This window comes from Poecilia mexicana, unplaced genomic scaffold, assembly GCF_051168715.1.
Source record: "Poecilia mexicana isolate PSO_F unplaced genomic scaffold, ASM5116871v1 scaffold_11, whole genome shotgun sequence".
NCBI classification, from domain to species: domain Eukaryota; kingdom Metazoa; phylum Chordata; class Actinopteri; order Cyprinodontiformes; family Poeciliidae; genus Poecilia; species Poecilia mexicana.
The window spans coordinates 8,320,040-8,341,960 of record NW_028263380.1 but is presented as its reverse complement, the minus strand read 5'-3'; the positions used below and the strand labels follow the sequence as shown (position 1 = coordinate 8,341,960).

At 37.6% G+C, this 21,921-nt stretch overlaps 1 protein-coding gene across 1 annotated transcript in view; it reads right to left on the bottom strand.

Annotated features, from left to right (window-relative positions):
• Positions 1–20,430, bottom strand: part of col9a2 (procollagen, type IX, alpha 2) — a 179,691-nt gene extending 159,261 nt beyond the window's left edge. Inside the window, exons 1-2 of the mRNA XM_088010128.1 lie at positions 20,064–20,430; positions 15,274–15,402 (exon numbers count right to left, since the gene is read on the bottom strand). The gene's annotated coding sequence lies outside the window, so the exon portion shown is untranslated. The remainder of the gene's footprint in view (positions 1–15,273; positions 15,403–20,063) is intronic.
• Between the last annotated feature and the right edge of the window lie 1,491 nt (positions 20,431–21,921).

Here is a 21,921-nt window from a genome sequence, read left to right as displayed (position 1 = left end):
ACAAGGATAGTCTAATTTAATGTCAGACATGAAGAAAAACATGTCTGACAAAAATATGTTTTAAAACAGTGAAAATTTAAAAATACAAGAGTTGTGTGATAGTTGTAGTAAAATATCAGGAAACGCAAACATCACGACGTTCATCTATTACAGTGAATACCATTATGAGAATAAACCCTAATTTGAAACCAGTGGTTATGCTGTGAATCAGGAGATGTTTTGTAAGAATCTTCAATAAAAGCTTAAAACTGTACCTACGTCAAATACGACCAAATTAAAACCAAAACAACTCCGTAACAATTGTTCCGACGGGAACAAAGCTAGTAAACAAATTCATGCCGAAATGAAATTAGGGAGCAATTTATCAGTGTCCAAGTTCCAACTATTGTTCCTACTGAGCATCATCTAGCTGTTTGTGTTTTGGGTCAGACATACTTCCCAGGCCTCTCTTTGCAGATGGTGATTAAATCTTTAATTGTCAAGGGGAGGAGGGGCTGCAGAGGAGGGAGAGGAGAAACCTGGCAAACAGACTTTTAATTATGGCTCACTAAATTAAGACACCTAGATTCACTCCCCTATCTCCAGCTGATCTATCCCTCCCTTTCCCCTACTTAAACGCCTCTTGGCTCTGATTGTATTACTCATTCAGAAAGATCATCAGTCATCTGCAGTCACCATACTGCACAGCCGCATACCATAACAACTTGGAGATCAAAGAGGGGCGTCACAGAGGGGCAGAGATTCAGGAAAATTGGCAACGAAGCAAAGCAGCCCAAATAAAATACATATTTGACACTTGCTGTAAATTTTATCACTAGAACGTAGAAGAGCTCTCCAAGATGTTAATAATTTATCATGTTTCTCTAATAAAATGTTGACTGAAAACATAGTTCTGAAACGTGAATCAACATACAGGGATTTATTTAAATGCCATCAATAAAATGTTAAACTTGTATCTCTGTGTGTGTCCTTTTGTGTGTGGCCGCCTCACAATATATGAACAGAAAGGCAGCGCAGATGCAATGCTGATGAAACAAGGAACATATGCTTTTTGCTAAATTGTGCATGACTCGAGCTCCAGTCTCAATCACAAGTCACGTCACATCGCTGTCAGAAATGTGGCGTGACTATGAATGTTGCATACTTAGATTAAAGCGTCACATTTTTCTACACGTACCCAACAATGACAAAAAAAAAAAGATTTTGTTTTCACAAAATATTTTGTAATACACACATACTGTATAGGAAAGAGAGAAAACCCTATATTCGATGCATGCATGACAAGAAAAAATAAAAAGCCTGTGCGAAGAGTTATTTTGCAAACGTCATACCTGTGGGACAGTTTTGCAAAAGCTGGTATATGCTTTTGTTTTTTCCCTCTCTTTGTGCAACTAGCAGGAGGTAGCTTGCCAGCATGTTGCAATTTTACATGGCACAAACATAAAAAACAAATCTCACTTCATGCCAGTACACTCACAGCGTACAGGCATGAATTACCTGGTGGTAAATATTAGCAGACTGCAGATCAAAAGTAACATTATATTAAAAGTAGGCTCTTGCCTATTAGCAGTTCTGTTTTCATTGATTCATCTATTTGAGAATTTTTCAGTGAAATGTAGCTCTAAAATTATTTGCAGAAAACATGCCTATTCGAGGACATATGATAACTTGTTCCACTGTCATGCTGGAATTATGAGAAATATTCCAACATATACCACCAGGACATATCCCCTAACATGAAGCATTTCAACTATACACTATTATACATGTATATAAGGTAGCAAGCTAAGCTAATTAGAAACCCAACCTTAAGAATAAGATTGGGTGTCATACAACGTGATCTTTGGTCCCCTGCAAAATGCAGTTAGTGTGCACTCGGATCATCTTCTGTGCACATGGTCGAGAGAGGTTTTATGCAACATGTATACTGTGGTGCCCAAAGTGACCTGGTATGTTTGTGTGGGGGGGGTTTCATCAGCACAAATCACAGCCAACAGGTCAGTGCTTTTACCTTAATCACAGACACAAGCAAAATGGTGCGTATGTTGGTGGGGTATCTGTAGCAGGAGTGAAAGTGACATTTTGCGTACAGTTGTAAACAACTTTTTATGAAGCAGGAGGAATGTGCACATCTGTGCCAATCTCTTTCACAGAGGCATGAAAGAATCTGCTCCGAGTTCAAGTAATTATAATGCATGCAATCGCATCTGGAGGAGGTTGGAGTAAACAACGTCCTACATGACACAGAAGCTGCTGCACCAATCAAATGTCCTTGAAAAGATGAGGCGTTTTGATCTAAAAAAAAAAATATATATATATATATATTTACATAGGGCTGCACAGTAGAGCAGTTTGTAGCACTGTTGCAAGGCAGCAAAAATTATGAAGCAAGAAGATACTGGGCTAAAATCCTGGCCTGGGGTCGATCTGCAGGGAGTTTGCATATTCTCCCTGTGTAAGCTTAGGTTCTTTGCTTACTCCCACAGTCCAAAAACATGACTAGGTTACTCTAAAATGCAGTTAGATTACATAAACATTAAAGATTGCTTGGTCTATAAACTATTGAATAAGTGTAACTTTTACCCTAAAGTCACCAAACATGACCATACTATTGTCATCATACCCTATAACACAGCATACTAGCAAAATGCTCACCTGTTTTAGTATTTACAAAACAACGGATATAAAAGTGAGTGTACTATTTTGTATTCAGGTGTCGGCGAGTGTGAACTTTTGCTAGGGGAGTGAAATGTTGTTTTAAACAGGCAGAGTGTGGACAGCCTGCCATAGAGGTTGGGTCATCAGTGTGGTCATTAACGCAACTGTAATGGGCCATGAGAGAGACTGTTCTGCTCTGGTGCCAGGCTGGCCGACCTGAGGATCACACAGTCATTATCAGGCGATGGATAGCGCCATTATACCTGTGACAGAGAAATCTGGAAGTCTGGATGTGTCTAGATATGGACTGAAAAGCCACAGTTTATACGACACAAAGATGCTATTATTATGGAGCAAACTTGTATCACTGAACAATATCTGGTCAGATTCCATACTGCAGCGTTAAATACCAAAAGGTGAAAGCCATGCACAAATGTTTATTACACAAATCCCTTACAGAAGTATTCATACCACAAACCTCAATATAATTTATTGGAGTTTTGCGGGACAAATCAACACAAAGCAGCACAACATGCTGAAGTGAAAGGGGGATAATGAATGGTTCTCCTTTTTTTATCTTACATATACAAATCTAAAGAAAAAATACTCAATACTACTTTTGACACTACTAGATAAAATATATGATAAAATACAATATAATATTCTAACTGTTAATTAGGGCAAAACTAAAATCTGGAAAAAATAATTACACCATCATTTTCAAAAATATATAGTGTTTAGCAAAATATTAAGACAAGATAACATTCCAAATGTTAATATCCCTGGTGGAAGTGCAGAGCTGCAATTCAGTCATGCATTGTGTTATTTCACTGTATTGTACGTTTTTAGTTTGCCACCGTTTGGTTCAGGAAGGGGTTAGCAGAAACAACACACTAACCCCAACTTGTTTCCTTTCTGTGATAACGTGCTCTGGTTGACAATTCAGCCCAGAACATGTTCTCTGTGCAGTCCCAGTTAATTGCATATGGACAAAACTTAAAGCGGTTTTCCCTGCTTCACAGACAAAGCACTTTGCTTTGCAAGTCATAGTTATTAATGAACAGTGTTCTGCTGCAGTCAGGACTTTTTCAGATGCCTCTCGGTTTGAGGGCGAGCTGAGTTTGTAGTCACGAAACAGACAGGCGGAGAGATGGCAGCAGACAATCTTGATCTGCTCTTTAACTGTGTGGAAAGGGTCAATTATGGGACACAGATGTTTGGAGGTTTATTATATAAAACGTACAAATTACCTCATTTAAATTTTGCATTAAACAACTTGGCCCGCATCTTCCGCACCATGACCTGGGTGCAAACTTATTCACTCTTGATCCGGACTGCAGTCTGGACTTCGAGGAAGGCTATAAAGCAAACTCATAGGTTGGGATGGCCCAGACAAACGAGGGGGGGAAGGGGTAAAAAATTGGCCCTAAGTCGAGGGCTTGAAAAATTGTTGATTGAAGACATTCTCTATCCAAACTGACTGAACTTAAGCTGGGAGATGTGTATCACAAAAGACTTACAACTGAATGTAGCTCCACATAGTAATAACTTTTGTAAGGTTGAATACACAATGCATAAAATAAAACAGAAATGTATTTTATTGCCCCACCACTGGGAAATTTCAGTGCAACAGCAGTAAAGTGTCAGAATAAAGAATATATATAATGTTCACTAAGTTTTTGTTGAAATTTTGCCCTAAGTAAAAAAGTGCACAAGACACTTTTAAAAGTATTATATTTAAAATTGAAAACCATATTTTTTCCCTCTGCTCTCTGTTGGTTTATCACATGGAATCCAAATAAAATACACTAAGTTACACCTGTGGTTGTAATATGACAAAATGTAAAAATCATGGGCTATGAATACATCTTGCAAGGCACTGCGTGCATTTTACATATAGTTTGTTAATGATGCCATTTGGAATCGGCTGCTCTCCCCAGCTGCTCATTGAAATCTCCATTTTTCTATTATTACACTTCATACAGGAAAGATAAAGGTCATGGGCATTTGCATTCCGCAGAGAGAGTTGGATGCAAGAGATTGCTCCAGAAAAATGACACAAGGATCATGGGTTGGAGAATGACAGGAATGCTTTCACTTCTACAAACGCTAATCACAGTAACTGTCAGCCCAGTCACTTGCTTCTGCCACTCCTCCCTTATTTATTTATTTTTCATGCCACAGGCTTGTCTTCCTGGGTGACTTTGTGACAAAATGAAATGGGTTTCTTCTGTCTGGATGCCTAATGAGGAAGCTTTCATAAGAAGCCTGGGAGTAAAATAACAAATCTGAGGACACAAGCCTGCCTTGAGAATAGACAGAAGCCCTCAACCCTGATCTGTGGAAGTGTTGTGTTCCTGCTTTCTTCATCTGATCACTTTGTGTCTACTGTACTCCCTGCAGCCTGCATTAACAGCTGCTATCTTTGCCAGAACAGCATGCGTGAGTTTTATATTTGGAATGAATCATTTCAGTAGAACTTGTAACTGTTCAGAGGGCTATTTGTGTAAAAAAAAAAAAATGCATTTTTAAAATAGCATACGCACCCTCTATCCAAAAACTTTCAATCATACCTCCCCACATCCCCAATCTTACGCAGCTTCGCTTTCGTGATAGCCGAGCATGTAGCCAGCAGACATTGAAAACATTCATTAATCTTAGAGTGACTTTCCTGGTGGGAGTTGGGGAATATCAGCCTGTTATTTCTCTCTCCACATCCAGTAGGTTTTCTGTCCCAGTGCCAGCAGTGGTCCAAAGACGAGTGGAAAAGGAGGCTTGGTCTCGACGGAGAGAGATGTGCACAGCACATGCCCGCAGCAGCCGTAGGACAACATGCAGTGCAGCAGTTGGCCAGACAAACTGTGCTGAGAGTAAAACTCACTCAGTTCACTGGTAGAGTTCATTGATTTTATAAGGCCATGTGAGAGACTCCCAATGCGTTAGGAAGATGGAACGCAGAGGCGGGCGCTCTGTATTCAAGGTGTCAAAATATGTTTTTTCGAAGCATCATCTCTCCTCATTTTAGTCTGTCCTCCCATTTGCAACCTGCTCCATATTCCCCCCCCACATACACTTCTTTCTTTAATAGGCTTTATTAAAGTCTGCACAAAATCTTTTTCTTTTCCAGCCAAGTGATCCAGGCAGGAGGTCTGGACATGGCAGTATGTACAGGCATTTGGTCAACTATTCAGCAGCATGCCAACAGAAATTGAGTTGGAATGTAATATTCTCCACACCACAAGAAACACCTCCAGCTAGCAACTTCAAAATCACAACATGGGGAAAATCAGATAGTTTTGTGATCCCTCTAATGCCATCCAATAAATGCTGTTTAAGTTCTGTAGTAAAAGAAGAATGTCTCCCCATTGATAAGTATGGACCGGTCACAGAAAAATACAACTTGTTTCCAGATTAACAACAGAACGCATGTTGGAAGTCACTCAATCTCCTCATAATGGAATCAATGGGATTAACTTCCAAGCTAAAGTGCTAAAGAAATTTCACCTAATAGACCAACACAGAACAGTGTAGTGGTGCAGTTGTAAAGGGTAAGGAAAACATGTGGTTTTATATTTCCAGTAAAACTCTGAAAAATGTATTGTACCTTCACATTTACCCTTTGAGCCCGCTTTTTGTACTATAACTGTACATCAACATAAGATTTAGAAATAAACTTTTGATCACTCTTGTTTGCAAAACAGCTCAAGCTCAATCTGACTGAATAAACATCCACCTGCAAGTCTAACTACAGATCAGCCATTCATAGTGGGACTTGCACACTGCAAAAACACAGAATCTTACCAACTATTTTTAGCCTACATTCTATTAGAAATATCTTAGTTCAAAAACTAGTTCATAACAAACTTATCAGCACGATATGGGGATTTTTGTAAATATACAATTCCTTTCTATATTAATTGGTTTCACTGTTAAATTACAGCTACAAATGAATTAATCTGCCAGGGAAACTAGTGCCGTTTCATCAATATTAAGGAATTATTGACTTAAGCCAAGCACCAATATCGTGTTAAAGATATTTAAACTAGAAACTAGACACCAACAATACTTAAGATTTTAGTATTCGGAAAATATGCAACTGTATTTGTGAATGTTGTATATCAAATCGACTTCAATAAAAATATATTTTTAAAAGTCTTACTATGTTTCTGCTTTGTATTGCAAACAATTTGCAGATAATTGAGTTATTGGAAAAGTAAAAATTCATTATTTCCTTCTTGGCAATAGTTTATTGCAAAAGTTGCTTCTGACTGGCATCTAGTGAATTGCTAAAAAAAAAACAGTTTGTGTTAATTTTTCTTTTTTACCTGATTACCTTCTTAAACATTTTATTCTGCATTAAACAACTTGTGTGAGCAAATATACATATTGCAGTGGCAAAAAGTTGGAATCCAAAACAATTCAATAACTAACATTCATGCAGTAAATGCAGATGTTCACAATTTGTATATTCTATCCACTGTTATAAATAATAACACTAAATTTACAATATGTTATGCAGCCCGAGAACACTGCATTTTGTACGTAGGCCAAAAAGTTACATTTTGTTTCATCTGACCAGAGCACTTACTTCAAGTTATTTTTCTTTTTTTTTTCCTGTGTCCTCTACATGGCTTGCAGTAAACTTTGAACAGGACTTCTCCTCTTGGCTGCTTCTCAGATTAATGCCCGTCTTGCCAAGCCTGGCAGTTTAGGTGGACAGCCATGCCTTGGTAGGTTTGCCAGATGATGGATTGAAGTCAACGTTCAAAGCTGGGGATGCCGTTTAATAACCTACTCAGCTTAAAACGTCTTCACAACTCCTAACCCCACTTATGTGTTCTTGGGTCTTAATGATGCTGTGTGTTCACTAATGCTTTCTAAAAAGAACCTGTGAGGTCTCAGCTGCACAGATGTATTTATGCTGAATTAAAATTACACACAAGTGGACTCCCATCTACTAATTAGGGGAATTCTGAGCATGAATTTATCACATTGGATTTAATTTAGAAGTGATCAAATTAAAGGGAGATTTTTTTAGAAGATTTTTTTATTATTATTATTTGTAAAGTTTCCTGTTCCATTTCACAAATATGTGTGAAAATAAAGTAATTTAGTCTGGTTATAATGTGTAAAATGTGAAAAAATTTAGAGGGATATGAATATTTTTGCAAGGTACTTTTCTTTCTAACTGCGGTAAGGCATCATTATGTGTGCACTTTAATGCCTTACAAGACCAAAATTCATCATGCTGTATGTATTCTCAGTAGTCCAACACAAACATTGATTCGTCTGTCAGCAGCAGACATTCGGAGGTGAAGCTGTCTTTTATCCAGTGTGCTCCCATCTTGCCTTTGTACACTGACCTATTGTGCAATCCATCAGTTACCGCCCAGTTTTTAAGATCATCCATACAGAAAGCAGAACTGGAGAATAGAGAGAAGATATACTGCAGCAAACACACAGCTGCAGGCGGGAACACATGCACACCCTGTACGCCCTGAAACAACATGATTAATGATCAAGCCAGAGTGGGTTCACTCTGTGCTCCTGTTCAGCCTCAGACTTATTTCCCCAATGTGATTGGTTGAGTTTTACGCACGTTCAAGCGTTCCAGGAAAAGGCTCGACTTACCCCAGTGTTGAACATGAAAGAGTAAACTAGATCTAAAGTAGTGACAAGATTAAATGGATTATCTGATAAATTAGGAATGTATGACAGAAAAGATAAGCTTTGCTTTGAGGGCTAAAATGTGGAGGGCTAAAACATTTTGCTGAATATGTAAATATTCAAAACTAAACTAATAACCTCCACACCCAAACATTTTTTTTTTCCAACAAAAAAAAGAAAAACATATTTAAAATTTAGCTGAATCTTTGTTATATCCCCAGGGGTCTCTTGCAGGTTTCAGTAAATTAAATCAAATACCTTTAAAAACGGTTATGAATGAAATTCAAGACCAACATGATGCATTACCAGAAACATTCAAATCAAAATTAAATGGCTTAGAGCCCACCTGTTTAGAATTTCTTTTGATTATTAGTAACTTGAACATTGATCAACATATTTCATGTGCATTTGCTTGAGGATTTTGACAAAATGATGACTGATGACAAAATGTAATGTTTCATTAGTGATGACTGTACGATGCTCTCATGATGTGAAGTGCTTTGGACAGCCATCTCACTCAAATATGCTATGCAAATAAACTTTACTTACCATTTTAACAAAAAACCTTTTTATTATTATCAATTTAGCTGTCAAAGATTTTAGTGTATCAACTAAAAAAGATTAAATTAGCTCAGTATTAAATCACCCAATCAAAACAGCTGTCTTGCCAACACAACACTAATACATGGAAACATGCAGCACCACCCTACATACATACGGCTCACTCCCTTTAGCACCAATGTCAGTGTAAAGGGTTTTGAGTTGCCAAATTTTTCTTTATACAAAGTGACAGAGAGGGCTTTGAGGTGCAATATGAAACTGTAACAAAAAAAGGAGGCAGGGTTTAGTGCTGTCAATATTCATGCGAGATTGGCTTAACTTTGACAAGAAAGATAGAAGAGTTTTAACTTCTGGTGATCTCGTCACACTCTTACTCTATCATAATATCATGATTTAAAGGGAACAAGAGAAGACTAAAATCGGCCAGAGGAAATCAATAGTTTAGAGCTCAGCTCAGCCAAAACCCAACTTGGACAATGAGAGGTACTGATCAAAAGCAACTTGGTTGACATCAACAAGTTCACCAGAGATTTAGGCAAGGTATGAATAGCTGTATTTTTCCAAGCTGTTCCAAGCCCATAAAGAAAGAAAGAAATCTTAACATTGAGGTATACTCAAAGCCTAAACTCATAGATCATTACTTGCTCCTTGACTCACGCCAGACACTAAAAATCGAACTTAAAAGAAACTGAAAATAGAAGGAAAGCTATCAAAGAAAAAAAAAAACATGAAACTTTTTTCTCAAATACAAATGCAAGATTTTCACATCATGATCAACCATACATTTTGGACAGAACGGCAAGTGTTTAGAGAAAGGAGTGTAGAACTCAGGGCAAACTGGGAAAAACCTACACTGACAGTTTGGTCCAGGTGTTAATTACGAACAGCCCTTATTTTTCTACCCACGTAGTCTCCAGTCACTCACTTGAAACACCCAGTACATTTGAATTGTTGTTCAAAAAGGTAAAACACAAACAAATGACAACAAATTAGATGATCCAAAGTAACTAAGACAATACATCACTAGTACGAACTTTAGATACTGGTAATTTGTGTTACATTTACAGTTTTAGTTGTTCTCCAGGTACAAAAAGGAGCTGCCTGCCACTAGATTTTTCAGGCTTATGCCTTACTTAATATTTGCCTTTGAATCAATGGTAACTGCTTGATAACCAATATGTTCAAGTAATATTTAATATTCTACTCATACTCAACAGTAAATGCAGATGTGAGACTCCAAGAAAATATCCCAACAAGAGGACCCTAATATTTTTATATATATAATTGTGGTCTTGGCCTAGCCAAAGATTTAAACCACAATCAATGCAAATAGGGTGTACTAAAAAATTTGAGATGCATTAAGCATTACAAATACATGTGTTATTACAGAAACGTAAATGGACCTTAGAAATACGACTTAACTCATCCATGTTTGTTGTTTTTTAATCAATTGATTTGACTTAATAGTCCTTGTAATTCATGTAAGAGCCCAATTGTTCTTGTGGTGATGTAGCCCCATACTCGTTTCTAAGGTAACAAAATGCCAGCTAATCTCCGCAACATTGGTGTGAAGGAAGCTGTTTTGTATGTGGAAACCATAAATGAGAAGTTACAAATTAAGTATATAAAGTAAACCAAGTGACTCTCAGTCACTTTCACTGAGTGCTGTTGAGTTTATGTAGTTGAAGTGTTGCTTTCACCTTTTCAGGATAATATAGATTCAATTTTAAGGAGGTTTCAGCTAAAAACTGATACTCAAATATAATATGTTAAAATTCAAACTATTAAGTGTGAATTAGACAAAGAAAAATGTCAACACAGCTTGGAAAGACATGCCAACACTGTACGAGAAAACCTTGTCAGATTGACTTAAAATCACATTATTCATCACAGATTGTAGCTCTATAGGGTTTTTGTGACTTCAGAAGCAGTTGGAAGTTTTTTTTCATCGTGAAATGAGGTGGGCAAATATCACCTGAAATATAATTTGCACAGGCCTCACCGTATGCAAATTAAGCAGTAATTGAATGAAAGAAAAAAAATTTATTTGCCTAAAATTAGACTAACAGTTATCAGTGAGGGCATGGTATGTTTAAAAGAAAAAGGTCAAACATATGATACTAAAACTGAAGGACTGAAAACAGTATTAAGACATTTGTAATGTGTGCTGAGCATTTTTTATAGCTGTAGCATGACAACATGTGAAAAAGTTATGTTATAGGGTATGAATACTTTTTGGAAATGGAGCTGACTTAACATCAGGGGGCTCGCTTGTATTTCCAGAGTGGAACTACTTTTTATGTCAACATGGCAAATGAGGAAGGTCACACAGGTCACCAGCCACTGTGTTATTGATTCTGCAGTATTGTGCTGAAACATCTTTTTCCTAAAGTGTGGTATGAGCCATCTGCATAAGCAGCACTGCATCATGCCTCGAGACATTGGAGTGCAAACGCAAGACACTTAAAACCCCTCATTTTGAAGAAATTTAAATATATACTGAGAATTTCTGGTCCTATTAATGGGCAGACGAGGATTAGAGAAAGGTAACAGCGACAAATACTTTATTATAGCTATATGTGTGTGTATTCATTTGTGTTGCTCTTGATGTCCAAGTCATGCAAAGTTTGTGTTTTCACAAGCACGCTCTATCACACCGCCAAGTTAATTCTACAGGGAGAAAATGCATGTGCAAGCTTTCACAAACTGAGCAGCTGGTCTCCCCTGTGGGAGTCATTAGCAGTGAAGCTCATCCTTTTGTCACACACTCCAGTGTCTGTCCCTCACCTCTCAGTCCAACCTCAGGGCCCATCATGTTCTTTCTGCACACCTGGCTTTAGTACCTTCTTCTATCTGACTTCAAGGCTTCGCTGGCTGCCTGCTCCCATAGAAACTGAGCTAGATAACAAAAAAGAAAGGCAGAGAAGAACAAGAGAGATAGGGTGAAAATGGGAATTAAGATAGTGGAGGAATAGAGTAGGAGAATACGGTCTTGTTTCTCAACAACCCATTATGCTGGGTTCTTTCAGCATTCCACATCCAACACGTGGCAGTCTATTTCAAGTTTAAGACAAAAAAAGACACAAGTCCCCAAACTACATCTGTTTTTCTCCATTTATTCATCCATCCATCCATCCATGCGTTTGTTTATCTCTTCTGTGTGCTGCCCAACACCAGGAGAGGCACTTCCTTTCTAATCTTGGTGTTGCAGATCAGGGGTAACTTCGGATACACAGACCCCCTTTTATTTGTATATGCCCACAAAATCTATTTATATTTTCTAAGGACAACATGCCAACAAATGCTCTACCTTACCCTAGGAAGTCCCAGTGCTCGTCTCCAAGAAAGCCCAACTCTAATCCAACTCAACCTTGTGTGTGCTTTTAAGATGGAAATATAAATTGTTTCTCTACCTGTACTTGTTCTTGGAAATCGATCAAGGCGAGTGGATATCAGTCTGGTTACAAAGGTGGCTGGAATTGGGCATGAGTGCTCTTGCAGAAACTATAGCAATATCTTTCCATTGCAGAAGCTATTTGTCTGATTTACAATGGACAAGCGAGGAAACTAAATGCTCCTGAGCAGAAGTAACCAAACTAAAAATACTGTTGTACAAATTTCCCTGGGCTGCACAGTGGCACAGTGGGCTCCACTGTGGCAAGACCTTCTTGCCTTGCTGAAAGGCAAGAGTTCCTGGGTTCAATTCCCAGCCCGGGGTCTTTCTGCGTGGAGTTTGCATGTTCTCTCTGTGCATGCGTGGGTTCTCTCCAGGTACTCCGGCTTCCAACCTGTCAGGTTGATTGGTCTGTCTCAAATTTTCCTTAAGGTGTTGGTGTGTGTGTGTGTGTGCATGCATGGTTGTTTGTCCTGTTTGTCTCTATGCTGCCCTGTAATGGACTGGCGACCTGTCCAGGGTCTGCACCTCTGCACCGCTTTTCAATTACTCAACAATGAGTAATCATTGTTAACAATTAGTTATAGTCAAAACTAGACTCCTACTGGCACAAATACAAATGACTATGACAACAATAAACCATTTTCTTTTCACTTCATTTCTATGTTCTCCATCATGTTGGTCTCCAACTAAACATCCCCAAAAGTATATTGAATATTGTGATTGTGAATACTCTTCCAAAGCACTGTGTCTTTGGTATGATCTCTTATATATCCGCTATACTCACTTGAGATAGTATAGGATTACTCCCAAAAGCCCACACCTCAGAGGATATGAAGAGTTAGCAAAGATAACGAATGAACTCCACGTATGGCTTTCCAGTCTGAATAAAGTGGCTCATTCCATTCAAATGGCTCTGACCCTAACACAATTAACCTGGCAATTTGTCATTTTCTAAGCCATTGACTGGGGAGTTTGGGGAAATTGGCGAACCTGTCATCATCTTCCAATATCTGATGGGTCATGGAGGGGAATACAAATGATAGGCAAGCCTTTTCACCTATGCTAATTATTTGTCATTCTTAACTTTCAAAATTTCACTCCAGCGACTGGCTTTTTTAAAACAACAGCTTTTACTGGCTATGTTCCCCGATTACTACTTCAATGTCTGACCTACAAAAGCAATATCTACCGAAGAATCAGAGTCCTCTACAAGAATGCTAATCACAACTGCAACTACTGCTTGAGGAGGCAAAGCAATGCAGAACCTCCCAACTGGATGAATGAAAATACTATTGATTTCCTGTGGAGGCACAGTGCCAGACCCAATGCACAAGCACACAGGGTAGATCAGGTGTTAATGAATATCAATGTTAATCTAATGAAAGTGCAAAAGGGAGAGTGCAGGAATGCTGAGGTTAAAGCAAAAGGAGGAGGAAGACGAGCATTTGAAAGTCAAAAGAGTTCATGCATCAAAAATGTCTTGGTCAAAATGAACACACTTACACCAAACAGCCCACGTGTTCATTAGCAGAAAAACCGATCCTAATACCCATTGGGAGTGGGTTGTTTTCCTCTTTTTACTGAGACATATGGAAGCTTTGCTGTTATCACAGCCCTACTTGTTCAACCTTATCCCCCTCAAGTGCAGCAATTATCAGGGTGACAGGGTAAAACCTGTCATCTGAACACATACCAGGTCAAAACAGAGTCTCCTCGCTTTGCTCTGCACCCATTGTTAATTCTCTCCTATTTTACACCATTGATCGCCTGCCTCCCAGCCCAAGAATCATGGTCTTTGTGGAGCTGTTAAGCTGCCCGGCAACTAGACTTTCCGCCCTCTTGTTGAAAACTCAGAAATCAATTCTGGCCTCCCATGGTCTGCCAACAGGCTGAAAAGACATACATTTATTAAAAAGAGCAAAGGTGAAGTACTTGGTTCAATAAATAATGGATTTCACAAAGGACATAGGCATGCACAGGTATGCTACATTTATATTATGGCATCTGATATTTTACTTAAGCTTTTGCAAAGATATTCTCATCAAAACTAACACTGAGATGGAGAGCTAGGGCTTAAATTCTACAGATGCACCTTCTTTAGCTCAGAAATACAATAGAAAACTGGAATTGGGTTTTACACTGGGGCCAGTAATCAAAAGCTCTCATTTACAAATTTACATTGAATTTACACTCAATGCAGCTGATGCTACATTTGAATTGTATGTAATATCTTGAAGCTGTTCTGACTTGTATTGAGTTATTTGGCAGTTCTGTCCTTAATTAAGGCTCACAAAACCAATGTCACTTTACTACCAAAATAGAATCTTTAACTGAGCTAAATGGAGATAGCATGTATCTGTGTAATGGCTGAAACATGCAGTAAAAATAAACAAGTTTACAGAGTTTGTTTGAGCCAGGGAGTGTCAGATTGTGACAGAATGAAGTTATGTCGTTCTGCTAGGCTTATAAGTTTAAAGAAGTGGCGTCCCAACTTTTTCTTATTTCTATTGCTTTTCTATCATTTAAGAAAAGTCAAATTCAGCAGTTTGAAAATACTCAATTTTAAGCTGCAAATCAAAGTCACCTTTTGTCAATAAGCCTTCTGTTCACAAACTACAGCTGACAATCTATGAGCAGCACATTTGCAAGCAGCTGACTGAAGGCCGGCTAACCCAGCAGACAGCCTGACTAATTTGCTAATACCGGCTTATTATACCTGTGTCTGACAGCAAACACCAAAAAAAGTCTAATGACCTCCTCAGTAAGATCTCAAAGACTACTTCTAAATTTAGCATTTCAATAACTCATTTGTCTGATAACCGCAACAAGCTAATTAAATAATATAACTGTAAATAGTTCAAATAAATGGACAGGCAAAAAAACTAAACTGCTTTTAAAGTATCGCTTTAAATTACAAGAAAGCTAAAAACTAAGTCTAATAGTGTCAGACATGAATCTGTCCATTCCTTTAAGATTTTATACATGGTTACCTTGGCAACTGGGTAAGCAGATGAACCATCACATCCTTCAGGTCCTCCTGGGGGACAGCCAGGAACTTCCAGGTCAGCTGTTGTCGTCCTCTCTCCAGCATGTTTAGGGCTTCCCTCTCACCTTCAGCCCTGCCAAAGGAAAATGGTGTCAGACACAGTAATTTGGGTTCTTTCAGCTTCAGTGCGAAAGGCCAACAGCAAGTTAGATATGCTGTAAATTTGGCAGTTGAAACTGCAACTGTGACAGCTGTTTCCTTATCTATCAAATGTTTGACAAACCTCTTTTGCTAGGATGCTCAGGCTTAGACAGGCAGAAGGGTTACACAACGAAATAATGCTGCGACTTTGTCCACATATGCGGACAGACTCAGTCATCTGACTACACAGATGGTACACAGATGCTAAGAAGAGGAACACATCTCAGCTGCAGCTGCACCACCACACAGAAACTGCCAGTAGAATCTTGCGAGAGAAAAGGGCACAGCTAAGTTTGTGAAGGATAACAAACAGAGCACAGCACACGATTTCCGCCCGGTTCATCAGAGAAGAAAAATTCTGGATAGAATGCGTTCCATTTGAACTATTTGATGCCACACTTCACATGAATGGGATTTTGCATGCAAACTGAAAGTCCTCTTCTCGTAGCCAGCCGCTGCTGAACAGCACAGATCAAACGGAGTTTTCAACTCCTGATTAGACAAAAAAAAAAAAAAGTTTCACAGACCCACTTTTAAATGAGCGTGATGAAGAATGAGAGCATGATCTCTCATGCTCTCATGTGCAGACAACTCAATAATAAACAAAAATAATTGTGTCACGTACTTCCATATCAACCCTGCTTTGCAGCTACACTTGAGATCCGTTTCCTAGCATTTCCTCTTAAACAAAATTGTTGTCAACAAGTAAAGGACATCAACCCTCCACGCATTATTGGCTGGTTTTATAGTCTGACTGGATGATTAAACTCATCGCAACAAACCTGTGCCACATGAGAGGTATTGCTGCCAAACCCAACAAACCAAAATGCCTGCTAATTCAACAAAAACAACATTACATTACTACTGCTTACATGAAATCAAAAACCAAGAAAAGAAATTAATCACAAACACCTAAAACACTTTCAATGGCACCTTCCTCTCAGTTCATGAACATGAATATGGTTTTGTGTCTAAGCAGAGAACAGCCCAATAAAATGGGCTTGAAAGTACAGACAATACGTGTTTTTTTCCTTTCAGTGATTTAACAAATGAGAAAAACAGAAATAGTGTTTACATTTTTTTTTTTTTACGGTATCCAGTGCATGACAACACTGACTTACCTACCCTACAAACAACATTTTAACAAAAAAGGCGCAAATGACAGCAGTTTACCTCTATTTGGCCACACAAGAAATAAATGAGATACTTTGAAAACCTCAGATGTTTAACTAATAGTTGAGGGTTTCATAATGAAGCAGTTTGATTCACTGATTTCATAGCAAACAATGTTTGATTCAATATATAGTTTGATGTGACAAGAACGATAGAAATGATACTATGCAACTACCTAATAATTAGACACTTTTAAAACATTGGTCTGACTAGTAAACTTTTAAAAGAAACAAGTTGCATTTACGTGATATTAAAAAAAAAAAAAAAAAAAACTGCAATGACAGTGAGGCAGATCAGATGCGCTGGCAATTTTCTATCTTGGCTCCAAAACATGCCCTGCACTCAGTAAGGATGCGTAGCTCCAAAGATGTTTGATGCTTCTGTACCGGTGATAAAATAAGCAGAGCAGGTAGAAAGAAGAAAGAAAGAAAGAAAAAAAGTTTTTCACAGCTTTTGGAGCTCCTCACCTGACATATATCCTGAGGCAGGTAAGGCTGAGGCTCCAGCAGACCTCCACGTTTGCAACATGTCTCCCCCTCAGGTCTGTCATAAGGTTAGCCTTGCTAATTTGTAGTTAGCTTGTGTGTATTTCTAACACCTCCGCCACCCTTAAGCCATGCTGAAAACTCCCTAAAGGCAACTTTGTTCAGCTTTTCACAAAGAGTATCGGTTAACTAGAGGAATATCTCTCCACATTAAAGATTGGGAAGATTTTATTTTTTTTTAAATAGGTTTCTCAAAAGGTTTCTCATTACTGAATCGATTAAATTTAATTCACAAAAAGCGATGCAGCTAGATTAAGTCCGCAACACTGCATCTTTTCATAGTTGCTCCATCAATGCATTTCTATTCTGCACATGTATTGATGGAAATGGATTGATCTCAACATCCCTTTTCTTTCAAATATCATCCAGATAACTGGCAGCTTACAAAGTGTGGATATGTTTCTATGTCTTTCCAAGGTCATTCACGTAAAAACACGTGATAAATAAGGCTATCTTTCATGTAACATACCTTTAAAAAGATTTTTTTTAAGCTATGTTCTCCACTGACAGTGAGAGAACATCATTCATAAAACATGTCTGGATTTTTTCAGACAAAACCATTTCCTAGTGTATAAATGTGCATCCATGGTCATCAAATTACAAAAGCTGTTGAAAGAAAGTTACTCTTCAGAGGCTTCACGCTCAATTGCTGTAAAAGCAGAAAGGACTGCTAGAGAGGTACTTCTTAATCGCATTAAAGTATCTAACTCAATTTGAATATTTTTTTTTTAATTTAGGGAGAAAAATCATCAGCTTAAAATTCTGCCCAGATGGTGCCTCAGCTAAGAGGTCAGACCTAAGCATGTTGATTAAGGAACAGAGTTAACAGGAAGATATGTTACTCCCAAGAGCTCCAGGGTTGGTTAAGTAGATAAAAGATGAGAAAAAATATATATATATGATGCTCTTGAATAGTTGGGGCTCCCTTTCACTTTATTACCTCCGTGATGTCAAGGAATATTCAAAAGAAAAATCTGCTCTTTAATATCTTTAAGTGTGTGTAAATTTATTACAGCTGGAATGGTGCAAAAAAAAAGAAGAAAGAAGAATACATGTGCTTTTATATTTCAACCATCCATTCCCCCCATCATTACGCCACTGCATTAGTCACCCAGCTTTACCTTACCAATCAACCCAATTTATTTGAATAAGCAAAGATTTCAAAATGTTGTTTCTTTAAGCCATTTTCAACCATCAACTACAAAGGCACACCCACAAACTCAATACATATAGTGAGACAAAGCGCCTGAAGTGGGTAACATGATTCTCTACAGTGCGCCCATAAGTTGTAAAGACATTAAAGCCACTAAAAATATTTTAATACAGTTGAAGCCGTAAGTTAATATACAGAGAATAAAAGAGGAAAAACTTCCCACTGCCTTACATCAGGCCAAACTTCTCTTGTTTTAGGTCAAGTATCTGAAAATTGCCAAAATTATTTCTATTTGCTTAACCCAATACAGTCAGAGGTGTGCCTCATTCTTAACCCAACGTGTTCATTTGTTCCCAAATTCATGACATTACCATGACGACTTTCCTCCATTAAAGAGACAGTGAATATTTATGTAAATTTCTGATTTTGGAAACATTAATAAATACATCTCTTGTGGCATTTAGCAAATAGAAATAATTTTGTTAACTTTATAAAAAATAAAAAATAAAAATTACCTAAAACAAGACAAATCTGGACTGATTTCACTTCTGATAATTAGAAAAGAAGGTATATGTGTCTTGTTTTTTGGAGGAAGTAAACTTCTGGTTTCAACTGTATGTGGCGAGACAGCCTGGCATTCAGAGAGGTCTCCACAACAGGCAGCCAGCATAGCACCGTTTGCTGTATTTCTAAACACAGGTATTAGAGAAAAGCACAGAAGGAACTCTCTAGACTCAACAAAAGGCTTTACTTTATAAATGCGTAGTTAAAATTAATCTTATAGGCTTTATACAGCCACAAATACGAACAAAGGTGAATCCGTGGGTCGCAACGAAGGGATAAAATGGCGACAACCTGAAATGGCCGTGACACGAAAAGCAAACGGCACCGAGGTGCAATATAATTCCATCTAATTCCCTCTATTCAACTGAATTCATGCAATCCAATTACAACTTAGTCCAATACAGTCAGGTTCAGGTTTAAATCCAATTTCATATCCTCCAAATATACCACATCACAAGACAATGAATTCAGATGTAATAGTTTTAACCAATGGCCTTAAGAAAAATGTTGTTCATGTAAGAAAGCCAATTTGCGTCACATTTTCACTTTGATTTAGTCCTTAGGGTATACTCAAAGAAATGCACACCTGCGAAATAAATGCCTTACATTTAGAAAGTTGTACAGACAAAGAATGATAAATTACTTTTCATACTTTGTACTCCCAAAAGACTTCAGTCTTTTCTTTTCTAACATACTGAAATAGCATTCTGTAACAATTTAAAGCTGGTGTCACGCCACCCCATTTTGCCATGTCTGCTAGCATATTCAGTTTCAATTCATGTTTTATGTAAAGATTCCATCCTTTTGCAGATTTAACTTCCCACAGTCCAGATTCTTTTACATTCAGCATAAAAAATAAAACACTAAAGTTCACCATGAATTGGCAGCTCTTTCTGCAGTGCGCATGCTTTAAATATGGATGGAAGGATGGAAAGACACAAACACTGATAGCAAAAGGACATGGAAACCCAACAAATTAAATTTAAACAAACGCAAAAAAGGAAACAAAAACAATAATTTGCATCCATTAAACAATATCTCAGACAGGTTTTATATATTTAGGACATAAACTGTCAGGCTTAGCTATGTATTAATGTACAACAAATCACAGAACGTAGCACGTGAGCTTGAAGTGCTGCTTTCGAGAATGTAACTCACCGGAGAGAAGCTCGGCAGAACATAATGATTCATCACACACAATTTTTTTTCTTATCCTTGATATGAAAAGTGCCTCAAAAAAAAAAAATAAGGCTACAAATTACATTTCTGCAACAAAAAATCCACATGGAAGTGACAACACAACCTCTCTAACTTTTCTTCTTCTTCGTATAATTAATAACTCTTTACTTCCATCTAGCGGTTATTTTTGGAACTGTCAGATTCACCATTGGTATATACAGAAAAAGGATTGTTCACAATTAGTCAATATTATTGTAATACTTTCCATATTTATTCCAGATTTCATATCCTCCTGATACTAAGGAGAGTATCCAGATACTTAAAAGGGGAGTATTCTAATCCTCCATGAACATGCCAAAAAATGAGTTAAAGTTAAAGCCAGCAGAAGCAAAGATAAGATGAAATAGACTACTTGAGCCAGTAACTGAAATCATACGTCTCAGAGTGGATTCTTCTGGGAAAAGGCTCTGGTTCGGTTCTCACCTTACTTCTATATACCACACTTGATCCAACATTCCTTTACTGTTAAATGAATCTAAAAAAAAATGTAAGTCTGACAATCTAGGAGTTCTCACCCTTGTCTGGTCAGGCACTTTTTACAGTTTGCTTTTAAGCTCCAAATTATTTCCAGTTATTTTATTTATCACTATTTAGCCTTTGGTTTTATTTACTTATGATCTCAAGCTATTTTGTTATTGCTATAAAAAAAAATATTGTGCTAGTGTTTGTACCATGTTTAAACTCTCACGTTATGCCTCCACTGGTGAGGACTCCCACCTCTTCTGAGTCAATCATGATTGGTGCTATGGAAAAAGCAAACTTACAGCCTTCTTGAATTCAAGGATTCTATAAATGTATTTAACATGAAACTCTACAGCTACACAATATAGAAAGTGTTAAGCATGACATATCATTCTATACCACGAAATCTTATGTGATTATTTCATCTTATTGTTTAATTATTTTTAAAATATTGTTATAGATAATGTTAAAACAGTAATTGGGTGTTTTTTCAACATTTGAAATAATTGTGTTTTTCAAATTTTTCGACGAAAATAATCTCATTATTTTGTATGTTTGTTTAAAATGCGACTGTTAATACTAATGATCTGTTTATATGGTAAGCATCTCATACCCGCCATTCCTATAAGGAGTACATAGAAAGGTGAAAGACAAGTTTGCCTTCAGGTATCAGACAATGGAAACTAAGACATTTTTTTCTGTCTCCCCATAGACTGAGCCTTGTTTTGTATAAACCCAAAATTTAGCTACTTGCTGAAATAATCATCTTCTATGCGAGTAAAATTTGCACCCAGGCAAATTCCTCCATGTCCTGGTTTTCATATAGTCATGCTACATCGTGTCATTAAAAAGAAGTTAAACCTCTGAGGGAGACCTCTTCCTCTGTGTGTACACAAAGCTAGAGCACAGCATGGTGTGTTTGTACTGCTGTTTTTCTTCATGTTTAAAGAATATCCTGCTGAGAAGAGCGCGCACACATCCGGGCTAATTGCGGCTTCTGATGTCACGCTAATTGTCGGGGTTGCAGCTTTTACACATGTGTAACCTCAGGTTACATAGATCTTGTTTGAGAGAAAATGTGAATTAGAGGGAAATTGTAGCAATGTTACATTTTAGGGGAATGTTTTTCTGCTTCCCCATCTAATTCCCTTCTCACACTCCAGATCAACCAGTCTCTGGAGAGATTAGCCAACTTTTTTTTATTTCATATGCTCAGACAAACAGATGGAAGAAGACATATATGGGAGGCAGTTATATAAAAAAAGTAAATGTATCTCCTTCTGGAGGTTATTAGGAGGTGAGTCAAGAAATAGCT